General features: G+C 38.3%; 1 long non-coding RNA gene across 1 annotated transcript; it reads right to left on the reverse strand.

Annotated features, from left to right (window-relative positions):
• Positions 1 to 12,369: 12,369 nt before the first annotated feature.
• Positions 12,370 to 17,029, reverse strand: LOC119543100. The gene is made up of 2 exons (XR_005218523.1): positions 16,735 to 17,029; positions 12,370 to 16,394 (listed from the first exon to the last, which is right to left on the reverse strand). It is a non-coding gene; the product is annotated as an uncharacterized LOC119543100 (long non-coding RNA).
• Between the last annotated feature and the right edge of the window lie 4,976 nt (positions 17,030 to 22,005).

Here is a 22,005-nt window from a genome sequence, read left to right on the forward strand (position 1 = left end):
GGCATTTGATGCTGAAGGAGTACAGAAAGTTCAGCAGGATTGAGTGTATAGATCCAGAAATGGATAGCACAATGCTGTGTGATGGTAGCACAATATTGTAAGTATTCTCAACAAAGATGAGTGTGAGGATGGTTGAAAGCAGAAAGCTAGGGCATGTTTGATACCAAAAGGAAAGATAGAAGATAAAGACAGGGACTGTATAACTTAGTGAAACCTAAAGTAGTCAATAATGGTGATTAAATGTACAAATAGAAGAATGTTTTTACATGAGGAAGAACAAATGAATGCCAACATTACAAGGTGTTAAAAATTGGATGGTATAGGTAAAAAAATACAATCAATGCAAATTAGAATCTATAGTTGACAGTAACATTGTAAGATGCTTCCATTAATTTTAACAAAGGCAATATACCAAAGCTAAATGTCTATAAGAGGGGAATATAAGGGAGTGGTGTGGGATTCTTGGTGCTGTTGTTGTCTGACCTTTTGATTGTATTTTATTTTATTTTTATTTTCCTTCTTTTTTTTTTAATTCTTCATTTTTTTCTGCTCCTCCTCTTTCTTTGCAGAAGAAATGGAAATATCCTCATATACATTGTGGTGGTGAATGCATAACTATGTGATTGTACTGGGAATCACTGACTGTTTACTTAGGATGGATTGTGTGGGGAGTGACTAAAACTGGTTAAAAATAAACAGAGGGACACAAGTGCTGGAGAATATGTTGAAAGAGGGATATACCTATTCCCTGTTGGTAGGGAATAGAATGGTGCAGCCCACCTGTAAAGCAGTGTGGTGGTTTCACAGGGGTTGCCATATGGCCTTGCAACCCTGTTACTCGGTTTATACTTGGAAGAACTGAGAGCATGGACATGAATGGACATTTACACACTGATGTTTATGGTGGCAGTATTCATGATTTTCAATGGATGGAGGTGACCTAAGGGTACACTGAGTGATAAATGGAATGGTGAAGTGTGGTGTATACATACAATGGAATCCTGAGCAGTGGCAAGAAGGAATAAAGTTGTGAGGTATACAGCTAGGTGAATGGACCTTGAAGACAATATGTGGAGTGAAATAAGCCAGAAATGAAAAGCAAACATTATAATGCCTCACTAATATGGACTAACTATAATGTGAAAACTCTGAGAACTGAATCTGAGAGCACAGGTTATCAGTGGAAGGCTTATTGTAAAGATCCCTAGACTGTAAGCTCTTACAGCTGTCACATCCATTCATGAGTTGTAATGGGTATTTCTAAATTCTGAGATGCTGAGCTGTTTGTGTATAACCTCATCGGTCCCCCTAACTTCAGGTATCTCTGTGACACCCGAGACTCAGAGCTAGAGTTCAGCAGCTATGAATATTAGCATTACCCCATATAGCAACTGTTAAAAAAGCTGAAAAAGAAATCAGAAGTCAATTAAAGATATGAGCAAAATTGACTTGGTTGGGACTAAGGTAAATCAGACTAAAGGGCAAAGGATAATATTGGCTATGTTTTAAAACTGCAACTTTTATGTGAGACCAAAGGAAGAGATGTTTATTTGGTGCGAAATCTGTGTTTTCTGTAACACACGATATAATTTACATCCCAGAGTAATTTGGGCAGAAAATAAAAAGTATTTGCAAAGTCCCCTTGAGGGGCTGGGGAAAAAATATGGTAATATTAAAGTTTCCCACCAGGGAATTCCTGATATTCTCATAAGCATTGGGGACTACTGATTTAGAATGCCAAGCCCTTGCTCTTGGGGCTTGCCATTATGAAGCTTGTTATTTCAAAGGAGAGGCTAAGTCTATTTAGAATTGTGCCTAAGAGTCACCCTCAGAGAACCTCTTTTGTTGCTCAGATGTGGCTTCTCTCTCTAAGCTAACTCAGCAGGTAAACTCATGGCCCGCCCCCCCGCCATGTGGGATATGACTCCCAGGGTGTAAATCTCCCTGGCAACATGGGACATAACTCCTGGATATGAGCCTGGACCCAGCATTGTAGAATTGATAAAGCCTTCTGGAACAAAAAGTGGCAGAGAAATGAAACAAAATGAAGTTTCAGCAGCTGAGAGATTTCAAACGGAGGCAAGAGGACATTCTGGAGGTTATTCTTCTGCATTATATATATATAGATATCTCTTTTTAGTTTTTAGTATATTAGAGTATCTAGAAGGAAATACCTGATACTGTTGAACTGCAATCCAGTATCCTTGATTCTTGAAGACAATCGTATGACTATACAGCTTACACGTTGTGACCATGTGATTGTGAAAACCTTGTGGCTCATACTCCCTCTATCCAGTGTATGGACAGATAAGTAGAAAATGGGGACAAAAAATAAATGAATAATGGGGAGTGGTATGAGATGTTTTGGGTGTTCTTCTTTACTTTTATTTTTATTCTTATTTTTATTTTTTGGAATAATGAAAATGTTCAAAAACTGATTGTGGTGATGAATGCACAACTCTATGATGATATTGTGAACAATAGATTTTACACTTTGGATGATTGTATGGTATGTGCATATCTCTCAATAAAATTGCATTTAAGGAAAGCAACGAAGAAATTACAAGTTTCATTATGTTGTTAAATACAGTTCTCTGGTATCTTAGCTCATTATTTTAAGGTAATTGCTCATTTTTTAAGTCATGCTCTGACAGTGAAAGAATTTATATTTGCATTTTTATTTCATTCTTCAGACCATGCCTCGTTATAGGAAAGATTTAAAGTGATTACTTCACAAAAATAATAAAATAAAATAAAATTGCTTATGAAAATAAGACAAAATACAGAATGAAAGAAAAGCTACGTGAAGTCAGGAGTGAGGTTTGAACAGAAACGTCTTGATTTTCTTAGAGATGGGCACAATTGTTCATTCAAGAATGCTAGAATAAGAAGACATGTTCAGAGTGGTCCCTGAGTTAAAATACATTGCTTTTTCATTTGGAGACCTGGAATGGATATTTCTCTCATGCCTCTACATAAAGAAAGGAATTTCATACCGAGGATCTTAGGCTGTGCTGTTTTTGTGGGGAATAGGATTCTGTCATCGTGTGAACACAGACTTCAGAGTTATACAAAACTGGATTAAAATCTTGGCTCTATCATTTACAAATTATATGATCTTAGAAAAATTCTTGAATTATTTCCTTTTTTGTTAACTGGGGATAAAAAACATTACCTCACAAGATTCTTATGAAGATTAAAAGACATTCTAAGAATTGTAAAATGCTCAGCAGGGGCACATGCTCCATAAACATTAGTTTCCTCCTCCTCTTCATAAATGATTAACTTCACTGTAGACCTCTAACCAATCCTTTGTGAATTTGTTTATCATCCTTTCCTGCTCCAGATCAAAATAAGTGTTCCTTTTTAGCAATCTACAAGTTATTGAGTTGTAATTTTAGACTTGCATAGTCATAAACACATTGTTTTATGTTTAGCTGCCATAGAAACATACTTAACTTATATGTATTTTATTAAAAAAGAATTTAAAAAGAAAGAAAAATTAATAGCAATTTCAAAAGTGAGAGCAGTTCCACTTACTATCCCACTCAGTGAGCACAGGCCTGTTTAATCCTTCAAATCTGCCTTGATTTCTACTTGTCCCATTGTATAAGTGTCTCACAGTGAGTGTGATTTGAGTGTTTAAAGATACATATTTGTCAACAATCATGGCCCTTAAAGAAAAGGCAACTGCTTCATCTAATGCTAATCTAAGAAATCAGAGGAAAAACTATCTGCATTGTACTTATTGGAAGACAGCTGATTTCTAGTAGATAGTGAATAGTAATTTGATTCTTTGTGTTCATAGGCAAAATCAAGAAGCAGATTTGAAAACCTAGCTTGCACAGAAGACAGGACTTCACTTAATTGTGCCAGGTAGAAAATAGGGGCTGAAAAAATATATTTGGAAGAAAGAAAGACGAGAGAGAGAAGAGAAGAGAAGAGAAGAGAAGAGAAGAGAAGAGAAGAGAAGAGAAGAGAAGAGAAGCTCAAGCTTAGAGTTTTAAAGTTCAGGGTTTTAATAGGCTTGCTGGTTACATACAACTAATTATTCAGGGATATATTATTTCTATCTTCATTCGTGATATCAGAATCATTCTGTTCTAGTTCTCTCTTCTTAGCTGGAAGTTTAGACTCTTGAGAAAATATCTCTCACTTCCTGTCTCTTCTCAGCAAGAATCAGGACAACTCTCTAGACGTTCCTTTTTCCAGCTTGTTGTACTGCCTCAGCCTTGGAAGGATTGAGATAAAAGAACACCAGATTTGGGGTCAGAAGATCTGAGAGATGGGCCTACCTCCCCTAACAATTGTGCAATCTGTGGAAGCATGCCTAATACTTTCTCTCTGGGACTCAGTTCTTTCATATTTGCAGAGAAGGAGCTGGACCAAATGATCTCTATAAAGTAATAGTGATGAATAATTCTTGGGTTTGTATCCTACGCATTTTAGGCTTTTCCCTGATTATGAAGCAGAAACAGTCTCCTCTCCTTAAAGATTTCATCTTTTCCATACAACAGAAAACTTTTCTTCCTTCCAAATTTAAAAGTTTATAATGCCAAACTGGAACTAATTTAATAGTTTTTAGCCCATCTTCAATAAAAGAGGATTCTGTGTGTTTTTGTTTTATTTTCACATCTGAACAGTTTGCTAACAATACACAAAAGCCTCTCTGTGTATTTTACAATTGCTTAAACATTAAACAAATTAGAACCATATTTTACCAGTGTGCCTTAGATTGATTTTTTTTCAGGAGATGGTGATAAAGTGATAAATTACATTTTGAAAAGGTTGGGATTTCATCTCTGAAGATTGGCAAAAATCCTATGGCTAATTATGACATAAAACTTCCACTGACTCCACATTTACATTCTCCTCCCCTTCTTCCCTTCAAATAGAACCCTGGTATGTTCAAATATCACTGACAATTACTCCATCTCTGGGAGAGTAGATTCTTATCCCAGTTCTGGAGGATGAATCATAAACAATCTGATCTAATTACTGTAATTTCACCCCTCCTTGGTCAGTGATTGATCTCTGAGGTCCGGTAGCTCAGTTCTGACCAAGGTGATGTTAGACAAGTTCTCACAAGTAGAGACTTCTAGGAAATTTTGCTATCTTGCTTTTTTCAAAAAAAAGAATTCATTTAATATGATCCTTTGGGGTGTTTGTACTCCTCTCATCTTCTGTCTGATGAGTAGATATAAAACCTTGAAGCACTATAACCCATCTTGTAACACTGAGGCAATAAAGGTAAAGATGAACGCTAACATGTCAAAGATGGGTCTTGGCTGACATTGTAGAACCACCTCTCCAGCCTTGGGGCTGCCTACTTTATGACTTCTTGTTATGTGAGACCAATGAATCTCTATTTGTTTCAGCCACTCTGATTTTTCATTATGTTTCTTGTAGCTGAATAGATTTCTAAATGATACAACCACCAATATCACATGAGATACCTACCCAATTATAATGAAAAGGCTGGAATTCTGGGAATCACCAGATATTTGAATGACTATATTAAGATAGTTAAGGGGCAAAATGCCACTAAATTCAAGTCTGAGATGCCTGGCACAGCTAGTTGCAACTATAAGAAAGAAAACAAGGATGTCTGTTTTTGGTAAACTAGTGTATGGAGGACAAATCTTACTGGTTTGCTAGATTCAAGAATTTTTAATCAGGCTCAAAGCATATCTCTGAGCTTCAGTTCTTATACAGAAGCAAAAGTTAAATCACTTTATTGATGTTAATAATGATAATTATATTAGTTAACTTTTATTAGCTCCTTACTAAATGCTAAGTAGTTTGCTAAGCTCTTTACAACCATTAACTCAATTATTCCTCACAAACCTATTAAACAGGTACTATTATTCCCATCTTATAGTCAAATGAACTGAGGTTGAGATGGGTTAAGCCATCTGCCCAAATTCACATGGCGAATAAGTGGTGGATTTCAAACCTAGATAATCTCACTCAAGTCTGTGCTCCTAACTGCTACACTAACTCAACAAAGCTTATTCTACTACTTTGTTTTTAATTTTTATAATTTTGAAACAGTCTCAAACTTACAGAAAAATTGCCTTGTTTGTAGGAATCGCACACTAAAGTATTTGAGGATGATCAGAACATCATATTGGCAACTTATTCTCAAATGTTTCAGGGAAAACAAAGCTGTTTGAAGGATATTGCCCTACAAAACCACAATACAGCCATCAAAATGAAGAAATTAATGTGGATACAACACTACAATCCAATCCATTCAAATTTCACCAAGCGTCCCAACATCATCCTTTATTTATAGCAAAGGATCCTGTTCAGAATCACACTTTGCATTTAAGTGTCATGTGCCTCTAGTCTCCTTCAGTCTGCAATAGTGCCTCAGCTTTTCCTTGAGTTTTATGACTCTGACATTTTTAAAAATTATCTACTAGGTATTTTGTAGATGGTCTCATATGAATTAGATTTAGGTTATGCATTTTTTGTGAGAATATCACAGAAAGGATGCTGTGCTCTTCTCATTGCATCCTATTAGGAAGTGTAAAATTCAGTTTGTTTTAAGATTATGCTGTTATTCTCTGATCACTCGGTTAAGATATCTGCCAGAATTCTCCACTTTAAAATTACTCATTGTTCTTTTGTGGTTAAAAGTACTCTGTGGAGTGTACTTTCAAGACTATAAATATTCTACTTTTCGTCAAAATACATGGGCTTATGGTTTCTCATTTTATCCAAACTTTATAATCCATTACTGTCATATAACCCATTACTGCATTTTATGATTAAATTGTCCCCCATTTGGCCAGTGTGAGACCCTTTAAACTGACTTCTCAGTCCTTTTGATGTGTTGGCATTACTCTTTTCTTCCTGTCACGACAAGATGTCCCAGAATCATCTTGTTTTTTCCTGTCCCCTTGGAATCATCCATGTATTCCATAGTATTTAAAAATCATGATCTGTATGCTTGTATCCCTGTGGCGATTGGAGTATAGTTATTCCTAGGCCCTCTAAACACACACACTTACACATACACTCACTTTAGTATCTTTATATTTATATATCTATTTAAATTGAAAACCATGAGTTCACACTGATATTTCTAATTCCCAAGAGCTCCTTCTAGTTTTCTCCCTTTCCATACTTGGAATTCCCTACTCCAATAATGAGAAGCCTGGCTCCCATTATCCCTAATGTATTTTCTTATTTGCTCAATCTCTTAGTAGGTAATTTATCTCCCATTAACACTGCCACCCACTTTACCACATGGATGCCCTCTTCACCCCACTCAAGCTGTACCAGATTCCCTTCCTGTGTGGATTCTGCCTCCCTGTGCTCATCTGACTGTGCTCCGACACCCCTCACTGGACTGCCTCGCCACAGAGAAGATTCCATGCCTTGCCCTCCTCACCTTGCTGGAGTTCGACTGCTGTCTTGTAAGGATTCCCTCCTCACTCTGCTTGGGCCTTGGCACCCCTGCTGGCCTGTCTCTGACCCCCTTGCATAGACACCCTTGATGCAATGAACTGACTCCAACACCCTACACAGAATTGCTTCCATGTGTGGACACCCTCTTCAGCCCACCCAGGCTTTGACACCCCTCTGCTGGGTTGACCCACCTTGTGGATGCTTTTTTCACCCCACATGGGCTCTGACTACCTGCACAGGGTCTTACACTCCCTTCTGGTCTCTGGCACTGCATTCCAGCCCACCCTCTGTGTGGACACCCTTCCCACACTGCTTAGTTTTGTGAGAACCTGTTTTGATAACCTGTTCTGGGCTGTCCCGTTGTGTGGCACCCACCCACATTGGCTCTGACCACCCACCCCAGGTCCTACACTCCTACTTGAGCTCTGGCACGTTGCATCAGACCACCATTCCATGTGACACACTTCTCATCCCACGTGGACTCTGAGATGTTGAGAGTCACATCACAGAGTCACATCACAGCTCCCCCAACAATGGCCTAAACATCTATCTTGCTTAATCTCACTTTATGTCTTTAGGACCAATTTTTTTCAGGAAGTGGGTAGGAAGACGAAGAGGAAGAAGAGTTTACTCGTTTATTATAAAAGTTAAAAATCCTACGTGAAATCCAATTTGTAATACTAAGATAGCCTAATAAATCTGAAAGGTGATCATTTGAAGCCTCTATCCTGGTACTGAATCTGGGATGTGAGGGGAGTTTGGGGAACACTTGGGATCCTACATGCTGTTTCCCTTATCATTATTTCAGTGTAATTTTTTGAGAGGGTTCTCAACATATTTTTAGTACCTTTGATTTATATTTTAATGATCAGAATAATCAGAGATAACTGCCTTGTAAAGCTCTTACTCTGGCTACCACATGAGCTATTTTAGACAGCTCTACCATTTTCACTTTCCTATTGCCACAGGTGGTGGGGATTGCTGACCAGTTTTCAATGGTGCACCATATTGAGCTTCAACTTTACTGTCCTTTTAGTTCACTTTTCCATATTCAGCTGTGGTGAATTGAATTGTGTGACCCAATTTGGACATGTTCTTGGTCTTGGTCTACATTCTGGTGGGTATGAACCATTCAAGATGTTACTTCAGTTATGGTGTGGACCCACTGAATCAGTTTGTGATTCAATCTGGATTACTGGAGTCTATATAGGCAGAGTGACAGTCAGATGGAGAGAGAAGCCAGTAGAGATGCCCATGTCCATTGCCATGTGACAGAAAAGCCAAGGACCAAAGATTGCTGGCAGCTAGCCCCAGAATGTCACAGTCTTTGGGAAAAAAAGTATCGCCTTGCTGCTGTCTGGATTTTGGACTTTTCCTAGCTTCAAAACTGTGAGCCAGTGATTCCTATTGTTTAAACAAACCCATTGCATGGTATTTGTTTTAGCAGCTGGGGAACTAAAGCAACAGCCATCGTTACTCAAATCACAACCACTGAGCCAGGGTGGCTGAAATCAAAAAAACTTCCAGCATTAGCTGTATGTTATGTCAATTTGAATTTAGGGAGATTTGTTGGGGTAGACAAAGGCAATTTGGGGCCAATTGTAACCCAGTTGCAGAAAGGAGAATACGGATTCAGAAATTTTTAAAAAAAGCAACAAGTGAAAATAAATACATTCACATAGTCACACACTCACACACTAAACTTCGGAAAATGGAGAGCATAGGCAAACGACCCAGACTCAAAACAGAAGCCTGCATATTCCCAACCAAATAAAAAAGAACATACAGAAAGTTAGTAGTTCTTCTCTAAATCAAGTGTTTTCCAATGTTCTGGAAATTTTAAGTACCTCAACTGTGCCTCAGCATTACCCCTAAATAGCCATGAATTTGTCAAGTTTATAGTCTATATTTCATATTGCATTTTACTTTTCAAAATATAAAATTAAACTACATAGTGAGTCTGATTTTTCTAAGCTTCCTGGAGATTCAAAGACTTCTGCCTCACCCCATGCCCACTCAAAGGTCTAGTACTGTTTTTCCATCTGTTGAGAATCAATGCTGTGATTATCAAATGAAAAGCAGAATTACTTCCATTCTTCAGCAGCCAAATCTATTTGTTAATTGAAAGTAGAGTATGACCATTTAAGAAAGAAGTTTAAGAATTTGAGATGCAACTGTTCAATACACAAGTGAATTCACAAAGAATAAGTACATATATTTAAATTAATGGTGCTTACTCAGATCAGCAAGTGTAACAGTTACATGGCTCCTAGTTATCCATGACTTGCTAAAAGATGGTGCCTAACCCTCACTCAATCCCTTATCCACCACAGGGTTGTTGGTGTTTTTAAAATCATTCTTCATTTACTCCTACTTTCACTCCTCACCATACCTATTCTGATTCTTACTCTTTCCTTCAATCCTTCAATTCTGCCACTGCTTATCTCACTCTCACCTAATGATCTAATTTCTTATTTCATCATGAAAACAAGCTATTAGACATAAACACTGAGGTTAGCAAAATAACGGCCTTCCAAGGATTTCCAGAACCTGTGAATATGTTAGCATAAGGAGTAAAAGGGATTTTGTAGATGTGATTGAGGGTACAGACCTTGAGATGAGGGAGATTATTCTGGATTATCTGTGTGGATCCAATCTAATAACTTCAGTCCTTAAAAGAAGAGAACATTTCCTGGCTGCAGTCAGAGAGATGTGATGGCAGAAGATGCTGGAGAGATTTGAAGCTTGAAAAGGATACTCCCCATGTTGCTGGCACTGAAGATGGAGGAAGGTGGCCATGAGCCAAGGAATGGTGTCCTCAAGAAGCTGGGAGTAGCTCTTGCCTGACGGTCAGTAGGAAAATGGGTACATCATTCCTGCAACTGCCAGGAACTGAATTATCCCAACTACCTGAATGAACACATAAAGGGATCTCCCCTAAAGACTCCAAAAAGGAAAACGTTCTTGCCGATAGTCTGATTTCAAACTTGTATCACCAGAGCAGAGGAACCAAATGAGCCCATCAGACTTCTGTCCTACAGAGCTATGAGATAATAAATTCATATTGTTTAAGCTGCCAAATTAGCACTAATTTGTTATCACAGTAGTAGAAAACTAATACAAACACTTAATTCTATTCCCTATGCTTTTGGTTTCATGCTTGAATATTTCTGGACAATACTGAGAATGAGAAATATTGATCATTTGATATCCACTATTCTTATAGTTAACAATAAGCACAGAATTCTCTCTCCAATCTCCAATGACACTTTTCAGATCCAATGTTCTGTAGAATAGTTTATATGAGGTTCTAAACCTCAAAGAGGCTTTCTTAAAGTTAATTTTCTTCATCTCTTCTTGACGTTCTTTGTGATAAGGAATATTGTAATGTTTGAGAGACTGATTTTTTGATAACCAAAGTGTTGCCAGCGCTCTTCCCTCTAAATCCATATGATTTTAACTAGTTTATTGAGCTACACTCAGTAGGGTTCAAACAAAAGACAACTTTATTGTTTTTCAACATTTTCCTATTAGGCTTATTCTATTAGCTCATTCTTTCTCATTCCTGGATAAAATCTTCAGAAGGTGCCATAGATTTTTAAAACACTAGCAGGTATGAAAAAACATAGTCTTCTTTTTCATGTTAAGCCACAATCAAAACTTACATTTCTCATTCTTATCCATTTAAATCTTTTCCCTTTCCTCAGGGCAGACCCACCCTAGGCTGCAGAGAAAGAAATGATAGGCTTCTTCATTAAATCCCTACTTGCTCTTCTACCCTTGTTCTTTAATACAGACTCCTTCAGAGCTGGAGCAGGTAGAAGGAGGAGATATGAGGAGGTGGACAATTTCTTATTTGACTGGTTCAATTGTAATGAGATGTTAGTGTCTTCTGGATGTGTGAGATTATCAAATGTTTCTTTCAAGGGATGCCTCTGTGAGTACCTGGGTCTCTTGGAGACCGTCTTGCTGGAAAGTTCAATTGCTGTTGCCTGGTACTAGTGATATTTCTCCCAGCCAGTCAGGTACAACTGCCCTCAAGCCTCTGGCTTTTGGCAATCCAACCTCCTTCTGCTGATGCTCAGCCTTCCAGCAGAGCATGGAAAGGGATTCTCCCCTAGAGCCTCCAGAACGGAATACAGTCTTGTGTTCCTTCCAGGTGGTTTTTTTGGAAGATACTGTCAAAGGGCCTCACAGTAGTCTACCTACCATGGGTCCAACTCTGATCCGTGGAAAAGACATACCTTTGCTCCATGGAGGTACACCCTGTTCTCACACAAATTCTCTTCTCTTGGCTATTGGCAAAACTTGCCAGTACTTGGATTTTCTAGATGTGAGCCAGGTTCTAGTCTCTCTGTTTTCGTGAATTTCAGAGCACAAAGACCAAACAATTGAGGGGCTTTCTTGAGATCTGCCTCTTTTGACCGTTTAAGAGTCTGAATTCAGAGAAGCCCAGGACAATCTCTTTTTAAATTGTCATTATTCAATCATTTACCACCTACTCAAATATTAGCCTTCATTGATATAGTCTGGGCCAATGCTGGCAGAACTGTTTTTTGCCTCTTCCTTTATAAACCCTGCCTGGTCTACCTTGCTTTAACTCTAGAAATGCTTGGTACTTGCTGTTCTCAGCTTTTAGGCATTGGCCTAAACTCCCAGACAGGAAGAATCATATTTTGATATCCTGTTACATTTCTCCAAAAGCTCTGTTTCTATGATAGTGCCTTGCAAAGTGAGAATTAAAGTTCATCCTGAAATCAGTGTAACTGCTAGCACCCTAAGAGTGCACATTAAGAAAGTGCCTAATCTTGCCATTTAGTTTTTTTTTTTTTTTTTTTTTTTTAAGTTTTAAAAATAACATTTATTTTTTTTTCAAACTTTTAATTGTGCAATATAGAAAACTGAAAAGCACAAGAAGCAAACACAAAAGTCATCCAGAATCACAAGCAGTTTACGGGTTGACATATCCTTCTAGGTGCTTTATGTGTATACATACAACTGAGCATACATTTTTATGTGTTTCATGCTTTTTCATGAATATTTACCAATTCAAAGTCCCAAAGCTGTGAGTACTGGGATATAACCAAGAATACATGACACCAACTCAATCAAGGGGGGAAAATGTATTCCTGCCTGCCTTTGGGACAATTTCATAAAAGACAAAAATGCAACAGGCCTCTATAGATATGGCAGAGTTAACAAATACTGCATTCCCTTAATGCTCAATTTAAAATTAGACATAAAGAATACAACAAGTATAATTCATCTAAGAGAATTCATGTTCAGATCTATATTGAAATAAGGTATGTTTCCACTGAATTACTTTTAGCAATGTCCTATGGTATAGCCAAGAGATGCCCAAGTACAATGGTTACATCAAAATGGAAATATGAACACAGTTGCATACATCCCTCCCCCCTGCACGTTCTTCCGCCCCTCTGCAGCCAACCTAATAAACAAGTTCTGATACCAACTGCTCAGAGGTCGTTTAACAATTCCATGTCAAAGATGCTTCTTTTCTATCAACAAAAAGATATTTATAAATTCGTTAATTCACTACTCTACTTTTTATCATACATTGTCACCTCAAGAAATCTAAAAAGCTTAGATATTGTGAAATAATGAATCTTATCCGCAATAAACACAGGTATTTTACAAAAAAAAAAATTCACATAGAACTATAGTTATAATCTAAAACTGTCTTCTAGATCTAGAGATACTAGCAAAGAGCCCTGCCTCTTCTTCCTCTTCCACTATTTCAATGACTAAGTACAGAAATGCATCTGGCTCCAAGAGGTGGATTAGCAAAGTCACTCCCAGAAGACAGGCCTTCCTTTAAACTAACACAAGGACATTTCTATAGGGATTATCTTTCTACTTCTATTTTTAGTATACTTTGGACATTAGGACTTGTCTTTTAATACACAGCAATAACTAAAATGCCTATACAGAACAATGGTCAAACAATCTGAACTTGTCTAACTCGCAGGCAAAGAACCCTTCCCTCTGCACTTCATTCCCTACCCCACCCCCACCCCCTCAGCACACTGCTCCAAGATATCCAGTTCAACAGTGCCATTCCCCAAATACAGCCATTCTTCTGTATTAACAGAAAAAATATTTAAAATGTTATTTTACACTCTGTACTTTTAACATATATTGTATCCTTGTAAGCATCTAGAAAAACTAGATGTTTCAAATAAGGACTTAAACTTGTCCACAATACACACAGTAGCTTTGAATAAACCATACACATGTAACAAAGGATATAATCTGAAAATGTCTTCTAAATAGGAATACTCTGGCCTAGAATCCTTCCTGTTCTCATCTCTATCAACCCAGTGGTTGCATGTGCAATGCTTAGAGGGTTTTTGTTTTTTCATTTTTTTTTAAATGATTTTGCTTTCACAAGTAAAATTCTGTCATTTTCAAAACAAGTCTTCCCTATAAATTTTAACACAAAATGTACAAAATGTGTTAGTTTACTAACTCTACTGTCATACACTGGTCTAGAAAGACTAGATAAAAAATGAGTACTCGTTTGTCCACTATATACACAGTGAAGTAAAACAAAATACACAGAATATATAGGATAATGGTTTATCTTGCCCAGCTACAGACTTACTGGCAAAGAGCCCTTGGCACTTCCTTCTCCCTCCTCCCTGAAACAGCACAAACAGAATATGTACTGCTCTGAAGGTGGTTTGATCATTCCATCTCCAAAAAATATTTCATATGACTTTTAACAAAACAATATCTACAAAATGTGTTATTTTACTACCTCTACTTTTAACATACTTTGTGCACTTCTAAACATCTAGAAAGACTAGATGTTTCAAATAGGACTTAAATTTGTCCACTATATAAACAGTAGTGTTCAATAAACTACACACACGTAACAACTGTTAAATCTGAAAGTGTCTTCTAAATAGAAACATTTTGGGGCTAGAGCCCGTCATTTCTCCTGATTCCTTTTCTCCACCACAAACCCAGTGGATGAGCTACAAGCACCTGTGTCACTTAGATGGGGTTTTCTAATTTCATTTCCAAAAGTCATTTTCAGAAGACAGCCTTTCTAGGAATTTTAACACAAAGTGTACAAAATGTGTTAGTTTACTAACTCTACTTTTGTCATACATTGGCAACCTCTTTAATATCTAGAGACTAGATATTATAAAATTAGGACTCATTTGTCCAGTATATACACAATATATACAGTACAGCAAAGTTAAATGAATACACATAACATACATGGCAATGGATGATAAGAAATGTTCTAGTACACACTAGCAAAACACCTTTTTCAATTTCTTCCCTCCCACCTCACTCAAACCAATGAACAAGTACAATGTTCAGAGGTGGTTTAACAATTCCATTCCCAAAGACAGTATTTCTCATCAATTTTTAAGAGCTATTTACAGTGCTATCCTACTACCTCTGTTTTTAAACACATCAAGTACTTCTAAACATTTAAAAAGACTAGCTATTTCAAATAAAAATTTACTTGTTCACTGCATATATAGTATTGTTCAATAAAACTGTACACACATAACAATGGTTATAATCTGAGGTGTCGCCTAAATGTGACCATCTTGTCCTTGAACCATACCCTCCTGACTTCCTTTTCTCCACCACCAGTTCAGTAGACAAGTACAGGCAAGTGTAATGGTTTGAGGTGGTTGAACAAATTCATACCCAAAAGTCATTTACAGAAGACAAGCTTTCCAATAAATTTCAACATAAAGTATACAAAACATACTAATTTTAATAACTACTGGCAACCTCTTTAACATCTACAGACTAGATGCTGCAAAATTAGGACTCATTTGTCCATTATATACACAGCCAAATGAAATGCACAGGACATACAGAAAAAGTTTTGTCTGAACACACTAACAAATTACATTTTGCTATTGCTTCTCTCCCACTTCCTCCAAACCACTGAACGAGTATATAGACAGTTGTATGCTGCTGAGAGATGGTTTAACAATCCCATTTTCCAAAAGACACTATTTCCTATGAATTTGAGCAAAACAGTATTTACAAAGTAATATTTTACTACTACTACTTTTAACATACATTGGGCACTTCTAAACATCTAGTCAGACTAGATGTTTCAAATAATGACTTAGTTCATCCACTATATACATAACAGTCTTGAATAAACTGCACACATCTAACAACAGTTAATCAGAAAGTGTCTTCTAAATATGCACATTCTACTCTAGAACCCTTCCCTTTTATCCTTCCTCCACCAACCCTGGGGGCTATACTGCTCAAAATTTCAGAAGACAATCTTTCTTAGGAATTTTAACACAAAATGTACAAGATGTATTAGTTTACTATGTTTTTGTCATACACTGGCAACCTCTTAACATCTAGAAGACTAGATGCAAATTAGGACATGTGCGTCCATTGTATACACTACATACATAGCAAAGTAAAACCAAATGCACAAACATAGGGACAATGGTTAATCTTGTCTCATTATAAACATACTGGCATAGAGCCCTTTGCACTTCCTTCTCCCTCCTCCCCCAAACCAGTGTACAAAATGTGTACTATTTAGAGAGGTGGTTTGGCCATTCCAAAAAACTCCGTACTATTTCACATGAATTTTAACAAAAAGATAACTACAAAATGTGTTCTACTACCTCTACTTTTACCATATGTCAGGCACTTCAGAACATATAGGAAGAGGAGATATTTCAAAAAGTACTTAGCATTGCCAATTATATATACAGTAGTGAAGAATAAATTGCACACACAAAATAATGGTTATAATATGAAAATATCTTCTAAATATGACCAGTCTGGCATACAACCTTCTCTTCCTCTTCTTAGCCTTCTGCTTCTTGGCCTCCAACCCACAGAAAGCGTGGTTGTGTCTCTCTCCCGCTGTCGCTTCCAGAGGCAGTCTAAATTCCATTTCAAAGTCAATTCCAGAAGACATTCCTAAGATTTTTTTTTTCCCCCTAACAAATGGACAATACAAGACATGTGATTTCCTACCTCTACTTTATCATACATCGGCAACCTCTTTACATCTAGTAAGCCTAGATGTGGCACAAGTCTTCTTTAAAAAGGTTGGGGGGAAATTTGAGAGCAGCTTTTTCATATTATATACAAAGGCCTTCTTCTATAAACGGCCAGTAAATCTTCCCAAAAGGTGGTGGGCACTTCTTATTGGACAAATGTTGCAGGTTAGTCTACCATTTCTCTCTTTCAATGTCAAGCAAGGTCTGGCAGAACGAAGACTAACCGCCCTAAGGCCCGCTAACCGTTCCACCCGTCGTCGTCCCGGGTTCCGCTCACCTTCCAGGCCCGTTAAGGCCTTTGTCCGTCGTTGTTGGGACGAGGTGGCATCTCGTCCAATTGGAATGGGGTGGTCACCCCAGGTCCCGGATCTGTGAGGCTCCGTGGCCCAAGCCGAAGAGAGGACCGAGCCTGAGTCTACACAACCCGCCTTCTGGGCGCTCGAGTCCCCTAACGGCCCTCCGCGGCATTCGGGAAGCCGCCATTTTCCTCTCCCTGCCACGCCCGCCGCCGGGCAGGTCTGGGCAGGGAAACCCGGCGGCCGGCGGGGTCCAGGCTCCGAGAGGCCGCCGCCGTCAAGACATCATGGGGGAAAGGGAGGACCGGGTCCTGCCGCTGCCCCAGGGCCTGGACCAAGACGGTGGACAGTCGCGGTGAAGACTCTGAGTCTCCGCAGGCAGAGACCGCAGGGCGCCCCCGGGCCCCCAGCTCACCCGCCGGCCCGGGGCCGGAGGGGTCCGAGGGCCTGGAGGAGCTGGAGAACACAGGCCGCGCTCCGCTTTCCGACGCACTCTTTCCAGCGCGCTCTCGACCGGAACTCGCCATTTAGTTTTATTAAAAGGAAAGGAGAGGTCATGGTGAAGATGGCGGCAGAGAGAGGAGTGGAAGCTAAGTAGTTCCCCTGGAACAACTAAAAAAAACCAGAAACAACTAGTAAATAATTGGAATAACTGTGGGGGGGGACAAATGTGACCATCCACTCATCATACACCAACCTGAATTGAGAGGAATGCCCGAGATCACAGCACAAAATCTGTAAGTAAACACTGCAGTTCCAAGTTGGGAGACCCCTCCCTCCACAGCCCGAGCTGCAAAGCCTCGTGGTGCCAGAGAGGAGCTCTCTCCCAGTAAGCGAATATAGCTCAGCTGAGGTCCAACTGGGGTTTTAATTAGCAAGTGTGAACTGCTCACTATGAGGTATGAATCCCCAACAAGCAGAGTCTTTGGGTGATGACTGACCTTGGAGAGCCGGAGGGTCACCTTGGACTAGCTTTGAAGGGGACTTTCTGTTCCTTTTTTGGCTCAGTGGAGAAAGCCTCAGCCATTTTCAGTTCCCAGTGCTGAGAACCAGACAAGGCAGAGAGAGACCATTGAGATGCTAATGACCTCCCCCTAGGGGGTCTATCTTCTCTAAAAGAAAAGGGTCCAGCCCAGCTCTACTACCCGCCTTCATTCTGAGCCAGGCCCTGGGGCCTCGCAGGTGCCACTTGCTGGGCAGAAAAGCAGTAACCCGAGTTATCACAGGGTGTATCAACTTTCTAAGACATACCCTCATGGAAACCGGATACTGAATGTTTCTTCCTTCTGGGACCTGAGCCCATTCTGGTCTGGGAAAACCTGATTAGGGTAACCAAGGAAACCATGCCTAGACAACAGCAAACTACAAACTACACTAAGAATTTTATGGCCCAAAGGAAAAAACTTAAACTTCAACCGAGATACAGGAATTGAAACAACTAATAATAAGTCAATTCAAAAAGTTTAGGGAAGATATGGAGAAAGAGCTGAACTGCATAATGAAAACACAGGACATATATAAGGTAGAAATTGAAAATTCAAAAAACCAACTGGCAGAATCTATGAAAATGAAAGTCACAACACAACAGATGAAAGACACAATGGAAGCATTCAACAGCAGATCTCAAGAGGCAGAAGAAAACACTCAGGAACTGGAGAACAAGGCAGCTGAAAGCCTGCACACAAAAGAACAAATAGAGAAAAGAACGGAAAAATATGAGCAACATCTCCAGGAACTTAAAGACAAAATGAAGAGCAAGGATTTGCATGTCATTGGTGTCCCAGAAGGAGAAGAGAAGGGAAAAGGGGCAGAAGCAATAATAAAGGAAATAATCAATGAAAATTTCCCATCTCTTAAGAAAGACATAAAATTGCAGATCCAAGAAATGCAGCATACCCCAAACAGAATAGATCTGAATAGGCCTATGACAAGACACTTAATAATCAGATTAGCAAACATCAAAGGTAAAGAGAGAATCCTGAAAGCAACAAGAGAAAAGCGATCTATCACATTCAAAGGAAGCCTGATAAAACTATGTGTGGATTTCTCAATAGAAACCATGGAGGCAAGAAGGAAGTAGGATGATATATTTAAGATACTAAAAGAGAAACACCACCAACCAAAAATCCTGTATCCAGCAAAACTATCCTTCAGATATGAGGGAGAGCTTAAAATATTCTCTGACAAACAGACAATGACAGAGTTTGTGAACAAGATACCTGCTCTACAGGAAACACTAAAGGAAGGACTGCAGACAGAAAGGAAAAGACAGGAGTGAGAGGTTTGGAAAACAGTTTTGGGGGATAATAGCACAGCAATGTAAGTACACTGAACAAAGATGACTGTGAATATGGTTGAAAGAGGAAGGCTGGGACCATGTGGGACAACAGAACAAAAAACAAATAATAAAAACTGGGACTGTGTAACTCAGGGAAACCTAGGGTGCTCAACGATTGTAATAAAAGGTACAAATATGTTTTTACATGAGGTAGAACAAATGAATGTCAACATTGCAAGGTGTTAAGAATAGGGTGGGTTTGGGGGGGAAATACAATCAATGAAAACTAGAGGCTAGAATTAACAGAAACATTGTATTATGCTTCCTTTAATGTAACAAAAGCAATATACCAAAGCTAAATGCATACGGTGGGGTGGGGAATAGGGGAAGGGTATGGGACTCCTGGCATTGATGATGCTGTCTGACTCTTTATTCTACTTTAGGTTAATGCTGTCTTTCCTTTTGTTGCTTTATAGCTGTCATGTTTTGTTTTTCTATGTTTCTCTCTCTCTCTCTCTCTCTCTCTCTCTCTCTCTCTCTCTCTCTCTCTCTCTCTCTCTCTCTCTCTCTTTCTCTCTCTTCTTTTTCTTTTGCCTCTCCACCTTCTTTGACTCTTCCTCTGTCTTTGTGGAAGAAATGGAGATGTCCTTATATAGAGAGTGGTGATGGTGCTCAATACATCAATACGTGACTATACAGGGAACTAATGACTGTTTACTTAGGATGGAATGTATAGTGTGTGAACAAAACCATCTTAAAAGAAATGGGTTGACGAAGAAACCTTGAGGGCACTATATTGAGTGAAATAAGACAGACACATAAAGGCAAATATTGCAGGATCTCACTGATATGGACTAATTATAATATGTAAACTCATAGACATGAAATATAAGTTACCAGGATATAGAAATGAGGCTAAAGAATGGGGAGCAGTTGCTTATTATGAGCAGAATGTTCAACTAGGGTGAACTTAAACATTTGGAAATGGACAGGGGTGATGGTAGCATGTAATGAGAATAACTAAGAGTGCTGAAAGGTGTGTGAAGGTGGTGGAAAGTGTAAGCTCAGAGTCATGCATGTCATCAGAAGGAAAGTTGGAGGTTAAAAGATGGGAATGTATAAAACAGTGAATCTTGTGGTAGACAGTATCCATGATTAATGATAAAAATATTAGAAATCTCTCTCATGAACTAAAATAAATGTATGTCACTATAACTAGAAGTTAATAATAGAGAGGCATATAGGGAAAAATATATACCTATTGCAAACTATATACTACAGTTAGTAGTATTTTAACATTTGTTCATCAACAGTAACAAATGTACTATACCAAAACTATGAATCAATAATGGAGGGGGGCATGGTTAGGGATATGGGAGGATCTGAGTTACCTTTTTTTTTTGTCTTTATTTCTTTTCTGAAGTAGTGAAAATGTTCTAAAGATTGGAAAAAAAAAAATTGTGTTGATGGATGCACAGATGTATGGTGGTGTCCCGGGTAACTGATTGTACACTTTGGATATTTGGATAGTTGTATGGTATCTGAACAATCTCAATAAAAAAAAAGCAAAGGAAAGGAATCACAAGACTGATCAGAAAAATTGACTGTGGTGATGGATGCACAACTATATGATGATACTGTAAACAATTGTTTTACACTTAGGGTGATTGTATGGTATGTGACTATAATTCAGTTAAAAAAAGTAAATGAAGGGGAGAGGAGGGGTATGAGATGCTTTGAGGGTTCTCTTTTACTTTCATTTTTATTCTTATTTTCATTTTTATTTTTTGGAGTGATGAAAGTGTTCAAAAATTGATTGTTGTGTTGAATGCACAACTATATGATGAAACTGTGAACAATTGTACACTTTGGATGATTGTACGGTATGTGAATATATTTCAATAAAATGACATTAAAAAAATCAAAAGACTGATTAGAATAATTCCTGAGTGATGCCTCCAGAGAAGGTCTTTTTTTATGCTTCCAGAGAAAGCTCTGACACTTCTGTGACTATGAATTGTTTTACAAACAACTGGATTAGGGAAATACTTGATAAACACCATGTTTCCAAACACACAGAATTTGCTACTGTTGACTTAAGAATTTTCTATTTTCCATGTCATCCAAATTAAGGAGGCTTACATTTTCAGTAGTTCTTTTTCCAGACTTACGATTCTTAGGACCAGTGATCTGCTAATAAAAATAGATGATTTGTGTGTCTAATACACACTGTGGAACCTCAACCCATTGATAGATGGGTTTACTGATTGAAAAGTTAAAAAGATCAAAATGGATCACAAAAGTTGCTATATATTTTTATAAAAAATTTAACATGAGGTCCCATACATGAAAGATTATTAAAAAATCACATAAAGTGTTCTTTATTTGAAGCTTAAAAGGTGCAAGGTTAGTAGCCACTAATTGAGAATTAGAGTTTATCACCCAGAAATACCTACCTCAAAGGCTATGTCTTGAAGCATATTTTGATTCTTACAGGAGCACCTCAGTACATGGAGAAACTTTGATGTTAATAAAAATAATTGCTAAAGCAAAATTCTATATAATAAACTCAGTTTTCCTACTGGACTCTGTAATGGTTAATTTTATGTGTCAACTTGACTAACTTATAGTATCCAGGTGTTTGGTCAAACACTGGCCTAGGTGTGCCTACAGAGGTATTTAGTAGATGTGATTAACATCAACATCAGTTTTTGACTTAAAATTAAATGGGATTACCCTTGATAATGTGGGTGGGCCTCATAAATCAGTTGGGAAGTCTTAAGAGCAAAGAACTGAGGGTTTCAGAAAAAGAAGCAATTCTGCCTTAAGACTATATATGTCTAATCGAAACTGGTGGCCTCCCCTACAGATTTCAGCCTCCAGATTGAAGCATCACTCTTATGGGAATTTCCAGACTGCCAGCCTGCCCTAAGGATTTTGGACTTACCAGTCCCCACAACCATGTGAAAAAATT

Source organism: Choloepus didactylus, chromosome 8 (assembly GCF_015220235.1).
Source record: "Choloepus didactylus isolate mChoDid1 chromosome 8, mChoDid1.pri, whole genome shotgun sequence".
Classification (NCBI taxonomy): Eukaryota; Metazoa; Chordata; class Mammalia; order Pilosa; family Megalonychidae; genus Choloepus; species Choloepus didactylus.